This window comes from Cryptomeria japonica, chromosome 8 (genome assembly GCF_030272615.1).
Source record: "Cryptomeria japonica chromosome 8, Sugi_1.0, whole genome shotgun sequence".
Lineage (NCBI taxonomy): Eukaryota > Viridiplantae > Streptophyta > Pinopsida > Cupressales > Cupressaceae > Cryptomeria > Cryptomeria japonica.
In genome coordinates this window covers 221,270,861-221,290,505 of record NC_081412.1, presented here as the reverse complement: position 1 = coordinate 221,290,505, position 19,645 = coordinate 221,270,861, and positions in this window count along the sequence as shown.

The window sequence follows — 19,645 nt, the reverse complement described above, 5'->3', positions numbered from 1 at the left end:
ATGAGCCATGCCACTATCACAGATTTGTGGTTATTGATGCAGAGAATACCAGGATACAAGATTCTCATTGCATTTCCTAGTAGGGGAGAACTTTGAGAGTTTTGATCAAGCAGGGATGCTTGACTCCAAAACCGCATCTCCTATGTCTTCACCAAGCTTTCTCATTGCATTCTACCCATTATAAGGGGGACATGGTGGTTGCTAGAGAGATTAAAATTATTTGCAACTGCAGTCGAAGCTTGCAGTTGCACTCGAGCCTTTTAATAACCCTCTGGCTATAAGGTAAGTCGTCATTTTTCTTTACTTCATGGCATCTGCAAACCTTCATCCATATCGCCTTATGCCAGAATTCAACTACACCTTCTATGCACTTCATTTGAAAACCTCTGCAAGAAAGGCAACAACACTTCCTAAAAACTTATCTCTAGAAAATGTCTATCTTCGACATTCTGAAATGCAGCATGAGAATAATGACCCTATTTCTCGATTTGCGAAGTGGTGACAATTGACTGTCAAGTCTATACTTTGGATTATTCCACATACTGTATTAATCTATGTGAGATGTACTTTTCTCTTAGTCCACAAGAAAGCTTTCATTCCAATAGTCCTAACACCTGTACATGACTCACAGACCTCAACAGAGATTAATACGGGTAGCTTTTCATTGAATATTAAATATGTGCTATCCTCCGTATTTTTCTTCCTCTGAAACACATAGTGTTTTGATCTTTCTATGCAAAAGGATAGTAGAGAATCCTCGATCAAGATTTCATATGTGCCAAAAAGCAGCTTTCTAAAAGATTTCATATGGATATGCAGGACACTTACAGCTAAGATGTGATGTGTTTGCTATATTAGTTTTTTTCTCCAATTAGTAATGGAAGATTAGCCTTAATTATTATTTTCCCCCAAAAATAATAAATGATTCACCTTAATTTTTTCACATTTTTCATGCAATATGAACAAAATTGCCAATGCAATTATAATTTTTCCCCCAAAATAGTGAAATATTCACCTTAATTTTTCAAAAAAAATCACGCAAAAGAAAAAGATTCGCCAATAAAATTATTTTTTTTCCCAAAAAGAATGAAAATTCGCCTTAATTTTCATACAATTCTTACGCAACTGAGAAAAAATCGCCAACGGAATTTAATATTTTTTCCCTATTAAAAAAAAAAGGCCAAAAAAATTAATATTTTTCCCTAAAATATTGAAAGATTCATCAGGATTTTACACCTTTACCCATGGGAGGGTTTCTTAAAGTTATCCCTGATCATGTATGTCCCAAGTGAAGTGACCAACAACAAACGGCTTACATTCTAACATAAAATTCCATATCCTAGACCTGTGTGAGGCATTGTAGGTGGTTAAAATGTAGGAGTCCTCATTACACAAGTATAGATGTTTATGTTGTATTTAAAATCCATGCCCATTTAAATTGGGTCTCTTTAAACATCCTACAAATGAGCTTAGCACCCAATGCCTTATTTTGGATTTTTTATTACCTTACCCTGACTTTCCTAATAGCTTTTGGTTTACAAATTTTATCCCAAGATATTAATGTTATTTTATCTTTGTCTGAGTTTTCTTGTCAAAATAATTTCCTCATTTTCTAATTTATCTTTTCTTAGCCATAGTTAACAATGAGAGACAAGACATTAGATATATGGGAAGGGCAAAGAGACTTAGAGAACTGCCTTCAACATCATAATTCTTCCAACCCAGGACAACCAATGTCCTTTTGTCACAACCCGTTTTTAGACAAATAAGTTCTAGGTTAAGATATTTAGTCAAGCATTGATATTATTTGACAATATGATGTTTGATGACACTAATTTTGACATTATAATGTTGGATGACATTAATTATATTTGATGCTTGACGACGTGATATTAATGTGATGTTAATTATCATGCTATTTGATGGCAATTTTAATTTAATGTTAATTATGTGATGATACTAATAAATTTTTAAATATGGTGATCTGACTTTTTCGTCGAGTGTGAGTTGGATGTAGGGACGACAGTCAAAGGTGGACATATGACCGAGGAGGGGTCTCCTAGCTCATCGAAGTAACCCAGAGAATGCAACCTATGCGCAAACACACAAATAATAATAATAAAACTAAATATTGAAACCAAATTAAAAGTTTATAAATGATTGAAGAAGTTTTTAAATAACCAAACAAACTATAATAAGAGATTTGAATTTAATGAAATTCAAAAATTACAATATCAAAATTTAAAAATAAACATGTTTTTAAAATTTAACATATGAATAAATTTGAAACAAGAGATAAAGTCTTGTAACTATGAGACCAGACTCTCCAATTGGAGAGAGATAACTCAGTCTTCTCCAGGAAACCCTGAGTTCTTCCATTTTTCCCTCTCTCTAACTGGAAAATCTAATTGAGTTTACCTCACTTCAACTCCCCATTCACTCCTAAATTCTTCCAATCTAGATCCATTCTTACTGGATAGAACTCTCGGTCGAAAAAAGGATAAAACCCAGAGAGATATCGAACTGTGAGCACCCTTTTCTTTTTGCAGTCTCATCGATTTGGTTGAAGTCTACTCCAGGGGGCGTTAGATTTATAATCAAATTGGGGCTCTCTTCCCCTTATCACCCTCCCTTGTCTCCATTCTTCCATGGCAATCATTTTTTGCTGCAAAGGAGTTTGTGAGAGATTGAATCTCTGCTGGAAAACCACATTTTCATCTTCCTCTCCTCTCCATGTCTTGGCTGTGTAAATACATTATTGATTTGATATTCTCATTCTGTAGTTTTAGAATTCCATTACTATCTTTTTTTTTTCAATAAAAGTGGATTATTCCACTAAGCTATTTTATTAATATTTTTTATTTTTTACACAAGATTCAAAGAGCATACCAGAGGAAAGAACCCTAGGAAGAAAACCTCCGGTCACCGCTTATAAAATAAACCTATAGTATCTAACGGATCAATTTATACACCCCGCCCAAAACTACATACAAAATGCGGTCACAACACATATAATATCAGTTTTGCATAGAGCCCATATGACAATTTGCCAAAAAAACCCATCGGATAATTTTCAGATGTAGACTCCATAGCTGCTATCAATGGAAGAAGACAAAAATTTCCAAAGCCCTATGCCAAATCCCATGAGCCAAAAACCTTCCTGCCAAAAAAGAAAGTATCAAAAAATCTTTGGAAAAACACTATTATATCAAATACCATGAACTCAAACTCTTCTCACAACGAACATTAATACTTGAAATGAAGGGGAAAGCATGAATAATTATCATCATAAAATTATGACTGCCTGTCAAATCATATTGTAGACATTTGGGAGGTAATTAACTTTGGATTGAATTTGGGCTAGGTTGAATTTATCTAAATTTATTTTATGTTGCCTCTCACTCCACAACGATGTGGCTGGCAATTGATCTGCTTGATCTAAATTAACTACCAATTCGAATTTTTAATCATCCTTACTTTATTTTATTTCTAATTTGCAGTGACTTTGTGACCAAATCATTTGGTTGGCTATGCTCTTCTTCTGAGCCAATTTAGATAAGACTTGGAGCTATTTTACCCAAACATTTTTTTCTCTTTCCTCTGTGATTTATACAAAGGGGGCGATCTGCATTTTATTCATTGTATTTAAATTGTTGTTGAAATCGCCTTCTCCTCCCTACTGTTTCCTCCATCCTGGATTTGTTTAGTCACCAGGCACTCATATTGGATCTGGTTTAGTCGATCTTGCAGAGAGCCTGGAGTTTAGCTAAATTTCATATTACTTCCACAGCCTTTTTCGAATTTGCCTAACTTGGATGAAATGTCGCAGTTTGGACGTATAAGTTTAAGTCGATTTTCCTTTCCTTTTGATTTTCTGTCATGAAATATTTCTAAATCTGCCTCTTTGAAATCACAGTATGCGTTTAATTTTAGTTGATTACTGTGGGCATATCATTTTCTTTTTCTTAAATAAAATTGATTATGTTGTATATACACTAACCAGTAACATCTCTTGGTTGATCCACTTATAAGCCTGAGTCATATGGTTGATCAGGAAATGATACTTAGGGAATTTTGGGTAAAGATTGGGCTTCAAATCAAAATCAATAAATCACATATATCCATAGTATATTCATAGGATGTGCAGAATTATAATTGAGTACAATTTGTAAACGAATTTCATAAATGAAGCTATCAGTAAATGAGAATTCAATACTTAACATCCACTATTCCGGGAGGGAATTTTGATTTGTCTATTCATATATTTATTTCATTTTTGGAACATAGATAAAATGTAGTTCTATGAGTTGGGAATGACTAAGAATTAAAATTTTAATCAGAAGAGTCCATAATTGTCGTTATAAGAACATAAGACTATGGTTATTTATCGCAGACCTTGGTGTTAAATAAATTCCTATAACTGAATATGATTCAGAAGACAAATATTAATAATCAATGAGATTTATCGAGGAGGGGTACTTATATTTTCTATCTACGATGAATGCATTGGAAAGATGTGCTTGATTATGGGATAAACAGGGAAGCGTTTTTTCACCTACCCCAAAAGGGTTTAAACTTGGCCAAGTTATTAAATTTTCTCCTTGCCATAACACATGTAGCTAAATTCAGTTGTTAGATACTACATGCACGCACAGGTTTCATTCCCGCAAATTGATGTCGGTTTGCTAGGAAACTCTATCGTGAGGGACGGGAGCTTGTCATGAGCACCGAAAAGTGTAAGCTTCAATTGGTTGGGCGGATAAAACGCTTGGGTTATATGTCTATCCTCCATATCACAAATGGAGGTGAGTCCGATGGCGAGGAAGACACTACATCCGAAGACAAAGATTCATGAATATCTTATGTATTAAAAGTATGTTGTATTATTTAACCATTGTAATAAGACCAAATGTGGTCTCAAGATATAAGCTATGAAAGCTATGTAAAGGACCAACGAGGTCTACTGTCAAGAATGCGACAGGAAGTTGCCAAGAGAATGTAGCTAACAGAAAGTAAGGAAAATTACTAACCACTAACCCACTAACATGTGTCCTACTTGTGAATGATTTGTGGAATGTGTGCTTTCGTGCTTAGTTTTCCTTCATTTCATGAATGCTTGGTTAAGTTGATGCATACTTTAAGTTTTTCTAAGTTACTCTAACCATACGCATGAACCATTACGTATGTGTTCTCTTTGTTAAGTTCCTTTATGAATGTTTGATGCTCAGGTTGAATGGTTATATCGATGCTAATTTAAGTTATCCTTAGTTTACAAGACATGTTTCATAGTTTTTCATATATGCTAACTCATTGCTTGGAACATTTATCCAATTTGTCATTCCTTTTTCCATAACTTGTGGGTCTTTCTTTATATCTTACTCTATATCATTCTTTTCATTGAATGTAGTATTTACACTCATATTAATGATGATTGTTATTCTTTTGTTTAAATACATTGCATGGAAATTTACTTAGATTTAATTAGGACCCAATTATGTTTGTTTTTATAAGGTTAGGACTAGCAGGTCCTTACATTTTGGTATCAGAGCTCTAGGTTCCGCACTAGGGCCTTGAGTTCACTACATTAAGTTGTGATAATTGATTGCATGAACCTCAAATTAGGTGGTGTTTAGTGTATGTGTGTGTAAGCCAGATACAAACATGCCTATTTCTTATCATGAGAGAGTTCCTAAGTATAGTATGACACAAGGAATTTAATTTGCATGTATTTAATTAAACTATTGCACATGTATATATTAATGATTTCATGATTATCTTTTATAGCATTCATGAATAAACATATCCTCTAGAAAGAGACTATACATATAATGACTGAAAAGTCATAGGTAATATTGAACTCCTTATTGAATAACAACTCTTCTCTATTGTTGCCAAAAACAACTCATTGGAGGTTTTTTCGTCTTTTCAGGTGGGTGTTCTATGAAATCAAAAATATCAATCTTAAGTAGCAATCGTTATCTTCCAAGATGGAAGTTATGCAAGCTAATGTTAAAGATTTTCTGCATGGTACTGTGAGTGCTCACCTTGTCGATGTTGGTAAAGAGATGGTTGAGAGTACTTCGGCAAGTGTCTTGTGGACTGAAAGTGAAAAACAAGTGATGACAGATTGTTTAGCCAAGAATATGGAAGCTACTCAATGTGTTAAGGAAATATCTGACAAAAAAATTATGGATATGGAGGCCAAAATTGCAAAATGTGAGGCTACCCTCTAGGGAATTATGTAAACTATTCAGAATATTGTAAAGGCTTCTGCAGATATTATGTCTACCATGGTCAGCAAGCTGGAGAAAGCTCACATGGATAGGGTTGTTGTGGACGTGGATAAGGAGATGGTTGTCGGTGCTGATGATTCGGGTCATCCAGGAAAGCGCACTCGAGCTAGTATGAAGAAGAAAGCCATTGAACTGCCTCAAGACATTCTGGACTTAAAGAATGTCGCCAAGAAGATGCACCAGCTTAGCACTAATGTTGAGGAGAACCTTAAAAATCTGGGTTAATCTTTTTCTGTTGCTGGTTCTATGCTAATATTTTGTTGGCCTTTTGTTGTTTTTGTGGGTTGAGCGGTCTTTTGTTTGTCTTATGTTGTCTCTCAGTCCTGTGCGGTTGTTTTTGTTGTAATTTTATTATGAATGGACTTTATTTGATCTATCTTTTGTAATATGATGTAAAGGGTTTTATGGTCCCTTCAAAACCTATTTTTCCCGTAATAAAAAACAACTCTTCTCTATTTAACCTTACTTATATTCATTTATGGTAGTAGTGTGAAGTCATAATTGAAATACCCTAGTAAATGGTCCATCATTTGAAGGAGTGGTAGGAAGGTTAATATAGTTATTGTTAAGAAGCAAGGGTCTTTGCTTAAATTTGAATTGAAGGGTCAATACCTTAACATTGATTCTAAAAAAACATAGATGCCTTAGATTCTTAATCTTGGTCTCATCTAGAAAGAAAATAAGCATGATATTGCTAATCTCAATATGAAAAGCAATATATGAATTGTGCAAAGAGTAGAGTGAATTATTTTTGAAGCCACTAGAAACCATATGAGTAATGGAACTACAAAGGATAAAGAAGTGCTAGATATTTATTTCACATACATTCTTTGACTATTTAATATTAAAATTTCTTTTGGAATATTTGTAAATGAAATTGTATTTGACTTAAAGTAACCATGTATGTTTTGAAAGTTAGTAATGGAAATTGATAGGCATAATCCATGATGGTTGCTTCTTACACATTAGTATACACTAGAGGGCCTATGAACTAAGTTCTAAGTTTAATTCTAGTACTTTATGTTCTACCTCGATAAAAGATGTAAATTTTGGTGCAGGATGATCTTAATCAACTAAAATGGTCACTAAGAATGACAATTGCAGTGGGAGCATGGATGGCATGTACCATACTCTATACAAGAGGTTAGACAAAACTATTGATGCCTTGAATCAACTAGGGCAAAGGGTACAACTCCTAGAACAAGAGATCGAAAGAATGAAAGACCAAAATAGGAATCAAAACCAAGAAGGCAGTATGATCTATGACCCAGTGGATACGTTTTTTAATATGGAAGGAACTTTCAAAACTTGGATGAATCAACCACAGGGAAATAATAATCAACAAAATAGAGATAGCCATATTGGAGATAGAGTTAGAAGGTAGCGATATGGAAGCATTAAGAGGACTTTTTATGATAATTACAAACCAAAGGGGCCTAGAGATGGTTGTTATATTTGTGGAGGGGACCACTATGCTAAATCTTGTCCCCATAAAACATCTAGAAGAAAAAGGAAGGACTCTTCATTTAAATAAAGAAAGATGTACCATTATTCAAATAAAAGTGAACATGTGGTCATGCAAATAAGGTGGAATGTGTCATGTCTTGTGGGCCTAGCTAATAATGTTTGACAGATTATGTAAAGGAATTTTTCTAGATAATTGTGTGTTGAGGAGTGCCTCTAGGAAGATGGTATCCTCGATGTTTGAACCCTGGTTAAGTATATATGATAATAAACCTTGAGTGGACTCGTATGCCCTCATATACTTCATGTTGGGATGATTGCTTTGTTTATCAATATCTTATATAGAGTATTATAATCTATAAAGCATGAGGGTTGGACCAAAGTTAGAAATAAATCTAAGATAAATCTTGGGCATTAGAGGATTGGATTAATAAATAGTTCTCTATTTTCTAGTTACGTGAGGGACATCATTTCTATAAGAATTAAAGTAGTAATATGTAAAAGGATACATAAGGTTGACAACTTATATCATTGAATTGTTTTGTTCCCTTATGACATTATGGGAATTCTATTCAGGAATTACGGATTGTGATGTTCCTACTTTATATAGTAATAAAGATAAAATAAATTATCATAAGGTATTATGTGATGTGGCCTAGTGCATTCATTATGTTGCACTCATAAGAATGTGAATGAAATAGCTTGTCAATTATGATATATTAGTCATGTGTGTTGAAAACCTCAGTTAAAAGGTAATCATTCCAGGTATAAGTCAAGGTATTTAAGGCCCTTGTATCATGGCCTACTTGCTTGAACTTGTTATGTGAGCATTTTATAGAGCTAATCATGAGTATCATACCTTGTGATCAAAATAGTCTTTGGGCATGTAATATTTTAAGAGGGCCGAATCAAGGAAAAAACCACATGTCATGTATAAGTGGTAGAGTTTCCCTCACATATATTTTCTTGTATAATGAAATGTGAAAATATATGCGAGATGAGTGAGTGCATAGTTTCACGTAATGATACTTAAATTTGTGTTGAAATTATTCAAGAGAGAGTAGATTGTAAAAGGTGTACCGATCCTAAGGATTATAGTAATGATAGGATTGGAAATAAGCCTTATAACTTAAGAAGTCCTTAGTATAGCTTGGGATGTTTGAATGTGCAGTAGCCTGCACATTGCTACAAATGTGGTGACATGATATTCAATGCATAAATAATTGTATAGAGATATGACACCCTACACGAATGACATTGGATGAAGTAGGCTTGTGTCTTAGTTTTGTGTGATGACATTTTTGAGATATCTTAGAAACTTAATATTGACATGACATTAAAAGTTAATGATTAAATGTGACGAGATAGGTCACATAATAATTAAATGTGACTAGGTAGGTCACATAATAATTAAATGTGACAAGATAGGTCACATAATAATCAAATTTGACGAGGTAGGTCACATAATAATTAAATGTGATGAGATAGGTCACATAATAATCAAATGTGACGAGATAGGTCACATAATTAAATGTGATGAGATGGGTGAAATCACTAACTCATATTTATTTCATATGTTGAATTGTAACTTGTTCTATTTATTTATTATTATTAACTCTATTTACCAAGATTTGGGTATTGAGCTATGTTTCTTGTGAATAGGCAATCATAGCCTTAGACTATCTTTTTGTGATTATTGTGTGAAAAGTTCATGACTACCTTTTGGCCTACAAGTTAACATTGTATAAAATATTTTTGAGGCTTTTCATCTAGCTTGTGTGTATCCTTCTATACGTGGTAAATGAGAGCCCATTAATTGCAAATAAGGATAGCCTCTTAATACTTACGTCTATTAGTAACTTCTATATACCTATTAATACATGAATTGATAAAGGAAATCTAATTGGATGTAGGGATGATGTAGATATGTGTTTATAAGTAATGTATGACACCCGTTCTCTATTAATTATTCTCTAAGAGTAATATGATTCATTTTGCTTAAATATCTATCTATTTTGAACTATTAGTGCATAAATGTCTATTGTATTCACATTGTGATTTTATGATTTCATTAGAGAGATATCTTATTGTTTCAACATGCATGTACCAAGGCATCAGGACGATGTCTCTTCCTAGTGGGGAAGGATGTCACGGCCCATTTTTAGACAAATAAGTTCTAGGCTAAGATATTTAGTCAGCCATTTATATTATTTGACAATAATATGAGGAAGGTTGTTGGTCACACTTATCCCTTCAACTCCGCCCCTAATTCTTGCTTGGTTTAATATTCCACCTAAAGTATCTGTCATTATGATGAAGAGAAAAGGTGACAAAGGGTCACCTTGTCTAATGCCTCTAGATTTTTCAAAGAACCCCTCTAAAGAGCCATTGATCAACACAAAGAATATCAGGCTTGCTATCCATTCAAAAACTCAATCATACCAACCTCTCGAGAATCCAAAATCTTCCACAGTTTTAACCAAAAAAACTCCAATCCACTTAATTCTAGGCCTTCTTAATGTAAATCTTGATCATCATTGCTAGAGATTTTGTATTGTGTAGTGAGTGGAGCAATTAATCACTCCATCTAAGATGGATCTGCTTAGAACAAACCCTACATGTTCATCTTAAATAATGTCTATCTCAACATTTTCTTTATTCTATTTGCTAGTGTCTTGGCTAAAATTTTGTAAAAAGTGTTGGGCATAAAATCTTCAAGAGGAGAAGCATGATCTTTCTTGGAGATGAGGGCTAAATAAGTATTGTTGAATTCTCTTAAGATCTTACTTGAAGCTCTTGAGTCCTTTATTGCCTCGAAGACATCCCTTCCAATGATTCCCCAATGCTTTTGAAAGCAGTTGAAAAACCATTTGGGGCCCAGTGCTTGATCAAGGTGCATTTAAAAGAGTGTTCTCCTTATCTCTTCCTCTCAGAATTGATTCGTTAGCATCCTATTCCGATCTTCATAAATATAACATAATATTACAAATATTAATATAAATATTTATATATCTATGTTACCCTGAGTTTCTAGGACGGGGAAACGGGTTTCCGGGATGTTTTTTTTTTCCCGGAACAGGGGACGATTATATATATATATATATATGAAATTTAATCATAGCAACATAATAACATTAATAAATTAGAGCCTTGATTCTAATTCTAATTTCATAATCTTTTTTCCTTCTCAGACCAAAATCAAAAATCCCTTTCACTTCTAAGTCTCCGACTTCACGTTTTCAGTTTTCACCAATATTTTTTTATTTTCCAATTTTTCTTGAGCGCTACCTACCGTGAACTCCTCCCTACCTACCATGAACTCCTCTTGTCTGACACCCAACAATGTTTTCTTTTATTCATTTGAACTTTGGGAAGCAATATGGTATCAATATAGATTATATCGATATCATATATGATATCAGAGTATATCGATATTATCTAAAATATTAAAAAAAATGCAACTTTGCAAAAAAAAAAAAATTAATCGCTTGTAAATTATTATAATATTTATTATTTATTAATTATTAATAAAAAATAAATATTATAATAATTTAAAAGCGATTAATTTTTAAAAATCAGAAAAACTTTACTTGCTGCAATCAAGGATCCGAATTTTCTAAAAAAAATTAATTACTTTCAAAACTAAAAAGTAATATTTATTTAATTTTTTATTAAAAAATAAAATTGCTTTTTAATTGCCCTTAACGTCGGAAACAGCTAGCAGTCCTCAGGACGGCTTGGGCATCCCCTATTGTCCCAGGGACGGTCAATTGTCCTCGGAAAAATAGTTGACCGTTTTTTAGTTTCCGGAATGGTTTCCAAAAGTTTTCGAGGATTCGAGACGGCTTGGAAATGTTTCCGACCGTCCCCAAATCCTAGAAACGGTTTTCATTAAGACCGGAAACATGATAACACTGTAATATATAGAGAGTAAAAGGTTGTAGGCCTATAATTATATTAATATAAAATTATGAAATTACAGAATTTCATACTTTAGCAGTCCATCCTCGATGGGATATCATTTGGAAGTCACAAGGTTTGTTATGACAACCCAATCCATGCACCATATGATCATCCCAAATCAAAAACCAAAGTTCACTATATTCTATACTCGACCAGATGATATTGAATTACCCTTCAACTTCTGGGAATAGATCAAAATGATATCAAATAGCATATTTCGAGGAGTGACCTTCGACCACAACAGTCTATTTATAGACTAGTCAGATAGCCAGAGTGGGTTATCTGACCAAACCAAAAAACCTATACATTTATTTTCTCGATATAAACAGAGGGGTAGTAATCATCCCTCTTGCATTTGTAAACAGGGAACACATATTTGTTTTACATAATATTTTCATTGTTGTTCGAAGAGACTACAACAACATTCCCCTTCAAAACAAAACATATATTTTTCAAAACATCTGCCATTTCTCAAAATTAAACTGCATATCAATTGGGCACAATCATTTGCAAAAGAGTTGTGAAAACAAAATTTGACAACCATTATACCATTAGTCCACAATCTCCATGCCCATGACAGAGATGGGAGTTGGATCTTTTGCAACTTTTATCGTCTCTCTTGGCAACTTCTGTCATGTTTACAACTTCTCTGTTGGAAGCTTGGTCTTCTGCTATTTCTCCATTTTCTTGGACATTGTACAGAAGGTGGTACAAATGGACTAGAGCATGCTTCTGGTGGGTAGTTAGCATGGTATTTCTCAGTTACTTTGTTACAAATTCATGCACCTAGCTCTAGTTTGTGAGCCAATAGAGCTTTATCAAGCTTTATGTCATCTTTGGCAAGTAGGGATCTCTTCATTATAGAATACACACATAAGAACCAAAAAAAATTGACCAAGTCCTTTATATGGAATAGTCCCCCAATTAATGCTTTCCATGAGTGAAGGTCATACTCTTGGATGGCAACATTAAGGGTAATATATAATATAATGTATTATTATCTAATAACTATAATGATTATTTTAATAGATTATTATCTTTATTACATTATATTATTATCATGAAAAAAGATATCTATGTTCTTTTAATATATGGAAATAGTTTTTATTATAGGTCAAAAATTTAGTAAATAATTAATTTATAGTCTTATTGTGCCTCTCCAAATGACGATCTATTTTCACATTTTGTATATTTTAAATATGACCAATTACAACAAAGATAAAATATTTCTTTTTTGATAATCTATAAAAAATGCTTAAATTTTGAATCCTCGGATATTTAAAAACTTTAGAAAAGATTTAGTAAAATGTTTTTTTTTTGTCGATAAAAGGCATAGTCAGATTAATATATTGATTCTAATGGAAATTTACAACACGGGTCCCCAGATTTCCAAAATAGCCCAGAGGGCCTAAACACTAAAAAGATGAAACTACCCCTAAATATGCACATAAAAGAAAACCAACTCCAAAGCCCCAAAAAATTTATGGGCTCGGAGTGGATATAGAGTTTTGATTACATACGCTTATCCTTATCAAACAACCTCGTAAAGCATTCAAATTTTTTTTAAAGTTTAAAGCTATGAAAATGCAAGCATAGCAGAATTTTTATAACAAGTTTTTAATTTAACAGAGAAATTAAAGAAACCAACTAAGGGCTCTGAGACGGCCTCAAAAAGGAAAAACCCAACTGAACACCTATCTGATTAAGTCTCCTCTTCTGGCATAGATGGAGGCATTGGAGCTCGGCCTCTTCCAGGACCTCTACGCGGAGGACGACCCCTGCCACGGCCAGAAGCACGACCAGAACCTCTGCTACCACCTTGCATGCTCTGTTCCGCTTGAGGGTCCTCTGCTTCTATTTTAGGAGGCAGGAACCCATTAAGTCTAGCAAAGTCTAAAAATTCTTCTTCCCTGCCCAAATCTTCCGGATTATCCCCCAAAACCACCATTTTAGGAATCTAAGGCCCATGCCTGCAAAGGCTATGTGCCTTTGGAGGTCCTTACCGGTTAGGTCAAGCAGAAATGGGTAGAATTTGATCATCTCTCCCGAGACATTGAAAAGAAGTCTCTCGCTTGGCTGAGGAGCCCCAGAATCATGTCGCACCTTGTTGAGGACCTCTTGCAATTTGAGCAAGATGTCATCAGGAAATAGTCTTTTGGTGAGGGTCCAAACTGCTTGTTTGTCAAGCTTTAGATCCATGAGGGAGGCGAAAAACCGAGATGAGATGTTGGTGTTGTCTCAGGGGTATTCTTCCCTGCTAATATGCCCACTGCCAATAATGAGCTTAACGGCCAGGATGACCGTTGGCTTGGGGAATAGGAGGAGCCTCTTCAGCCTTAGGTCTATGATTTTCCTGAAAGAGACTTGACGGGTGGAGGCCGAGAGAGAGATGGGAGTGTATGCACCAAAACATGAGATTGGTCAAGGGTAGACACTCATAATAAATCCAAATGGCTCCTCACCAGATATTGCTTCAAGAATCTGTAGCAGCTTGATCTTCTATGTATGTGATTGCAGAGATAAACTAGTTGATAATCTTGCAGAGGAAGCTGAATAAAAGCTAGAAGGCGTTGTCTTCGACATGCATTAATGAGAAATGCCTTGCAATGAATTTGCCTGCCAAGGTGGCGAAGGATATCTATCTAAAATCATGCCAAATCTCTCCGCTAAAGGATTAAGCTCTATCCAATGGACAACGCATGCCTCGTACTTGGAATGATGGCAGACTGTAGGCTGTCTTTTTGGATGAGAGTGGGAAAATTTGCTGATAGAAAGGCCAAAATTAGATGACGTCAGAGATGATGTGGCAGTTTCAATTCTTAAAGGTGGCAGAAAAGTTTGAATTCAAATAAGTAGTTGTTTCACCAAACTTTGGCGTAAGAGTTAATGCTTGAGAAATGAAAACAAGAAACCACTGCTAAGAAAATTAGATTAACTCTCTAAAGGTTGGCCTTGGGAACTTTTGTCCTGCTCTCACCAAAGCAATGGAAGGCCATCTACTATAGATTTAAATATAAAGTCCGCCTCTATGATAGTCTCTTTAGTGAATAATGAAAAAACTCTGTAGTTTAACCTTGGTGATTGTCGTCCTGCTCCCACCAATAAAAAGAAATGCCTTCTACTGCAACTTTTGAGAGAGCATCTTCCTCTGTATTTGCTTCTTTGTAGATATGTTTAACCTCATATTACTCTAATATGACTAAATTGTCAATTATGCTATCCAGAATTGCCTGTAGCCGCCAGTATGGGGTTTTCTTCAATTTAATTGCATCGATTGCTATCTCTGAATCTCCCTGTACTATGATGTTTCTTATCCCATGATTGAGGCAATCCAGTAGGCCTATAAGCAAATCTTTGAATTATGCTATATTATTGGTATCTGATGGCAATGGCATAGCCATTTTTCCAATAATTGATCCTGAATAATCTCTAACCACATATCCTATACCTGAAGGACCTGGGTTACCTTTGGAGGCTCCAAAGTTTAGTTTGAACCAACCCTACTTAGGGGGGACCATATAGCTTCCTTTCGAGCATTAGGTTTTTGCCCAAATGAAGAAGGAATCTTGATTCCTTGCTAGTTATTTCTTATACTATCATCCCAAGAAGAGAAGATTTTGGAAGAATCTATTGAGAAAGATAGTTTGCAATTTATTGTCTCAACAATTGAAGTTTCAATTGAGGATAAAACTGATTCAAATCTTCTTTCTTTATTGTCAAAAAGTCTTCGATTCCTTTCTTTCCAAATTTCCCAAACAAGGTAGGAAGGAGAAATTTCCAAAATCTGGCTTAAAGTGCTTTCCTTAGAAGGAAGAGGCCAGCATTGAAAAAGAGAGACTATATCATTAGGAAGGGTTGATATCCACCCTAGTTTTGCACAAAGCCATTGCCAGCATTTTGAGACAAATGGGAAATTCAAGAGAAGGTGATCAACTGTCTCTGCTTGGGCTTTGCACAAGATGCATCTCGAGGGCCCTTCATAGCCCATTTTAGAAAATCTTTCTGCAGTGAGGATCCTCTTTTTGAAGGCCAACCATGCAAAGATTCCTTCTTTTAGGATGATCTTACTACTCCAAAAGAGCCTAATTGGAATATATTGTTCCTCTTGATTCCCAAAGTTTACTAGAACCTTGTAGCCATCTTTAGCATTATACTGACATGTTTTAGAGAAAGCTCATATAAGTGTATATTTACCTCTTCTAGGATTAATATTTCTTACTCTTATAAGGTCTAGAAGCTGATTGATTTCAGCAATAGGAATAGGCAATCCTTCCAGCTCGATCCTTGCACGCTATAGGTCCTTTCCAAAACCATATAATCGCTAACTCGGGATCCCCAGTGCTGTTGATGCTAGTGCTTAGTTGTTGGAATGTTAAGAGAGCTTTCAATGCTCAGGTATCTGCCCCATGAGTCTTCCCAAAAGAGGCTAGAGAAACCATCATGTATATCCCAAGACAAGGAATATGCAATTAAATTTCTACATGAGACAATGAAATTCCAAGTTCTAGAACCCTTTGGATGAAAATTAGATCTAAGGAGGTTTTGATGATCCCCATCTGTGAGATATTTAGTTCCCATCATCCTAACCCATATTGCTTTGGGGACTTTAATGAACTTCCAAACTAGTTTAGCTCCTAAGGCTTTGTTCTGCAAGTGAAGGTCTTTGATTCCTAGACCCCCCATGGACTTAGGTTTGATGATTTTATCCCATGCAATTAGGGAAATTTTCTATTTTTCTTCAGTGTTTTGCCAGAAGAAGTTTCTCATCTTCTTGACGATGAAGGATAAAAGGTTGATGGGAAGGGTCGAAATAACCGCTTGGAGCATTACTAATCTACCAACCCATGAAAGCCATTTCCCTTTCCAAGAGTTTATATTCTGATCCATCTTTAGCTTTAGAAGGTCCCAAAGTTTAGTGTTCCTCAATCCTCTGTCAATTGGAATGCTCAGGTGTATACAGGGAAGGATGCTTGTTTTACAATTCAAAATTCTTTGGATCTTAACCTCTAGGGGGGAAGGGTGGAGAAGAAGAAAACTTTTGATTTTTTTTGTTGTTGATGGTTTGACTTGAGGCCTTCCCAAAGGATTCTAGAAGCATTTTTAGTTGAGTTGCTTCCTTGACTTTTGTTGCACCCAGCAAGAGATTATCATCTACAAATTGTTGATGTGTGACAACAAAGTTTGTGGTTACTTTAACTCCCTCCAATAGGTTGTTAGATTGCTTTGATTTGATGGCCCTCCCTAGAGCTTCCACCATGATAATGTAAAGAAATGGAGAGATGGGATCTCCTTGTCGGATGTCCCTTGAGGAGGAGAAGAAGCCTATTGGCTTCCCATTTATCAAGATTGAGAATTTGGGCGTAGAAATGCATTCAAATATCCAGTTGATCCATTTTTTGTCAAAACCAAAAGCCTACATTATTTTGCATAAGAACTGCCAATCCACCTTATCATAAGCTTTAGAGATGTCTAATTTGATTATCATACTTGGTCTCTTCGTATTTTGAAGAGTGTGGATAGCTTCTTGGGCCACAATGACACCATCAAGAATTGAACGGCCAAGGACGAATCCAGTCTATTCTTCTGATATAATGCAAGTCATAAGGGGCTTCATTCTATTTGTCATGACTTTTGAGAGGATTTTGTAGACTGTGTTGCAGAGTGAAATAGGCCTAAAATCCCCTAATTTAGAAGCTTTCTCCTTTTTTGGAATAAGGGCTATGAACATATTGTTGATTTCTTTGAGCAAATTGCCTGATCTTCTTGCAAACTCCAAAGCCTCAACAAGGTCTTGTCCCAAAATATGCCAGCATTTCTTGAAGAAGTTAGTAGGGAAACCATCTGGGCTAGGAGCCTTTCCAGAAGGGAGCTGATTAAGAGCTTGAGTTACTTCTTCTAGTGCAAATATCTCATTTAACTTCTGATTTTGTTCATCTAAAATAATCTTTGGAATCAAGGCCAAGAAATTTCCCTGCTCTGTAAGATGGGAACCATCTTCATTGTTAAGTAGAGTTGACTAATATGAGATTATTTCTCTCTTAATCTCTTCAAGGTCTACTATAGATTGGTTTTGATTCAAATCCAATTTTAAGATCCTATTCATGCTCCTACGAATCTTTGTCACATTATGGAAGAACTTAGTATTTTTGTCACCCATCCAGAGCCAATTTTCTCTAGACTTCTGCTTCCATAAAATTTCTTATTTAGATAGGATATCCTCATAATCCGTGAGCAGACTCTTTTCTTGTTCAAAGGAGTCTTGATCCATGCCTTCAGAGATAATTTTTGCATTTAGAACAGCCAACCTCTCTTCTAAAGATTTTTTGGAGGAGAAAATGTCTTTAAAATGCTGGGAATTCCATTGCAACAGCTTTTGTTTTAAATATTTTGACTTTGAAATGAAGTAATAAAGTTTGTAGCCTTCAAATGTTTCTTCTTTCCACCAGTCTTCTACTAAGGTTAGAAAATTTGGATCTTTCATCCACATGTTCTCAAATCTCAAAGGAGAATTGGAGATGTCAGAGACTCCTTGAAGGGATAGCATAATGGGAAAGTGATCGGATCCTAAGCAAGCTCGAACCGAGCACTCAAAGGAGAAGGGAATAGAGCTGAGATCCCCTAACCAGAAAATCTATCAATTTTCTCTGAAATGTTGCTAAAACTTTTTCTCCTGTTTGTCCATGTAAAGGAGTCCCCTGAGTCAATATCTAAAAGCCCATTCCTGTCTATCCAATCATTAAAATCTTGTTGAGATGTACCTAGCCTGATAATGCCTCCCCTTTTGTCTAACGCATACCTGATAGCATTGAAATCTCCTCCTATGATGAGATGTTGATCCAAAAGTTGGGATATGACCCCATCAAAGGATAACGAGAGGAGCCGCCTATTTTGAGGAGATGTTGGTCCATAAGTGTTGATGATAAAGAAGAGAGTATTTGTTTGTAAGTGAGTGATCTTTATTAGCAGCTAGTTTCTGTTGGAAGCAACACCTTCCACATGAACTTGAGAGGGATTCCAAATTATCATTAGACCCCCAAAGGCCCCTTCTGATGCAACTGTTGATTGATGAGAAGATTGAAAAAGGGAGCTAATTCCCAAACCAAAGGAAATAGCTTGCAGACAATCTAACTTAGTTTCTTGGAGGAGGGTAAAATTTGCACTAACCAAGAGAATCATTCTCTTAATCACCCTTTGTTTGTTAGGGGCATTAAGACCCCTAACATTCCAAGAAAGGATTTTCTTGTTGTTCAGGAAGGGTATTTCCCTTCCCTACTTTCCAAAGGTTTGTGATTTTGGATTGGCTCTCCACTGCCCCTTCTTGAGTTCTTGCCTCAATCAAAGATCTGCGACCCTTCTTGGGAGGAGAAGTGCTAAAATCAAGTTTCCCCTTTCCATATATGAACTGATTCAGTCCCAGTTTCCTTTTCTCCTTATCTTCGAATACAATACAGCTAAGGGAGTATCCAAAACCAAATCCATATCCTCATCATCAATCATATAGTCCTGAAGAAGTCTCTAGGTCTTTTGATCCAGGTGCATTTCCAAATCATGTGGCATCAAGGAGGGCGACATCATGAGAGGGTTAGGGAGTTCAGATGAAAGATTAAAGAATTGTTTTGATGACAAAAGATAGTTTAATGGGGAGGTCGAGCAATCAAAATGTTCCTTTGAGGGGAGCTCCAAGGGGGGAGGCAGAGGGCTAAGAGGAAAAATGGCTTGGACTTTAACTGGAGAAGCCTTTTAAATCAGAAAGAGAGAGATCATCTTCAACCTCCATGTCTTCTTTTATGTCTTTAGCAATAATGTCCTTCTCCTGTAAAATGTTAGCTAGGGACATAAGTTTACCTTTGTTTGATTCTTTTAAAACTAGAGCACCCCCTGCTCGCTTTTGCCTAACTTTTTCTTTCTTTTGGAAACCTTTCTAG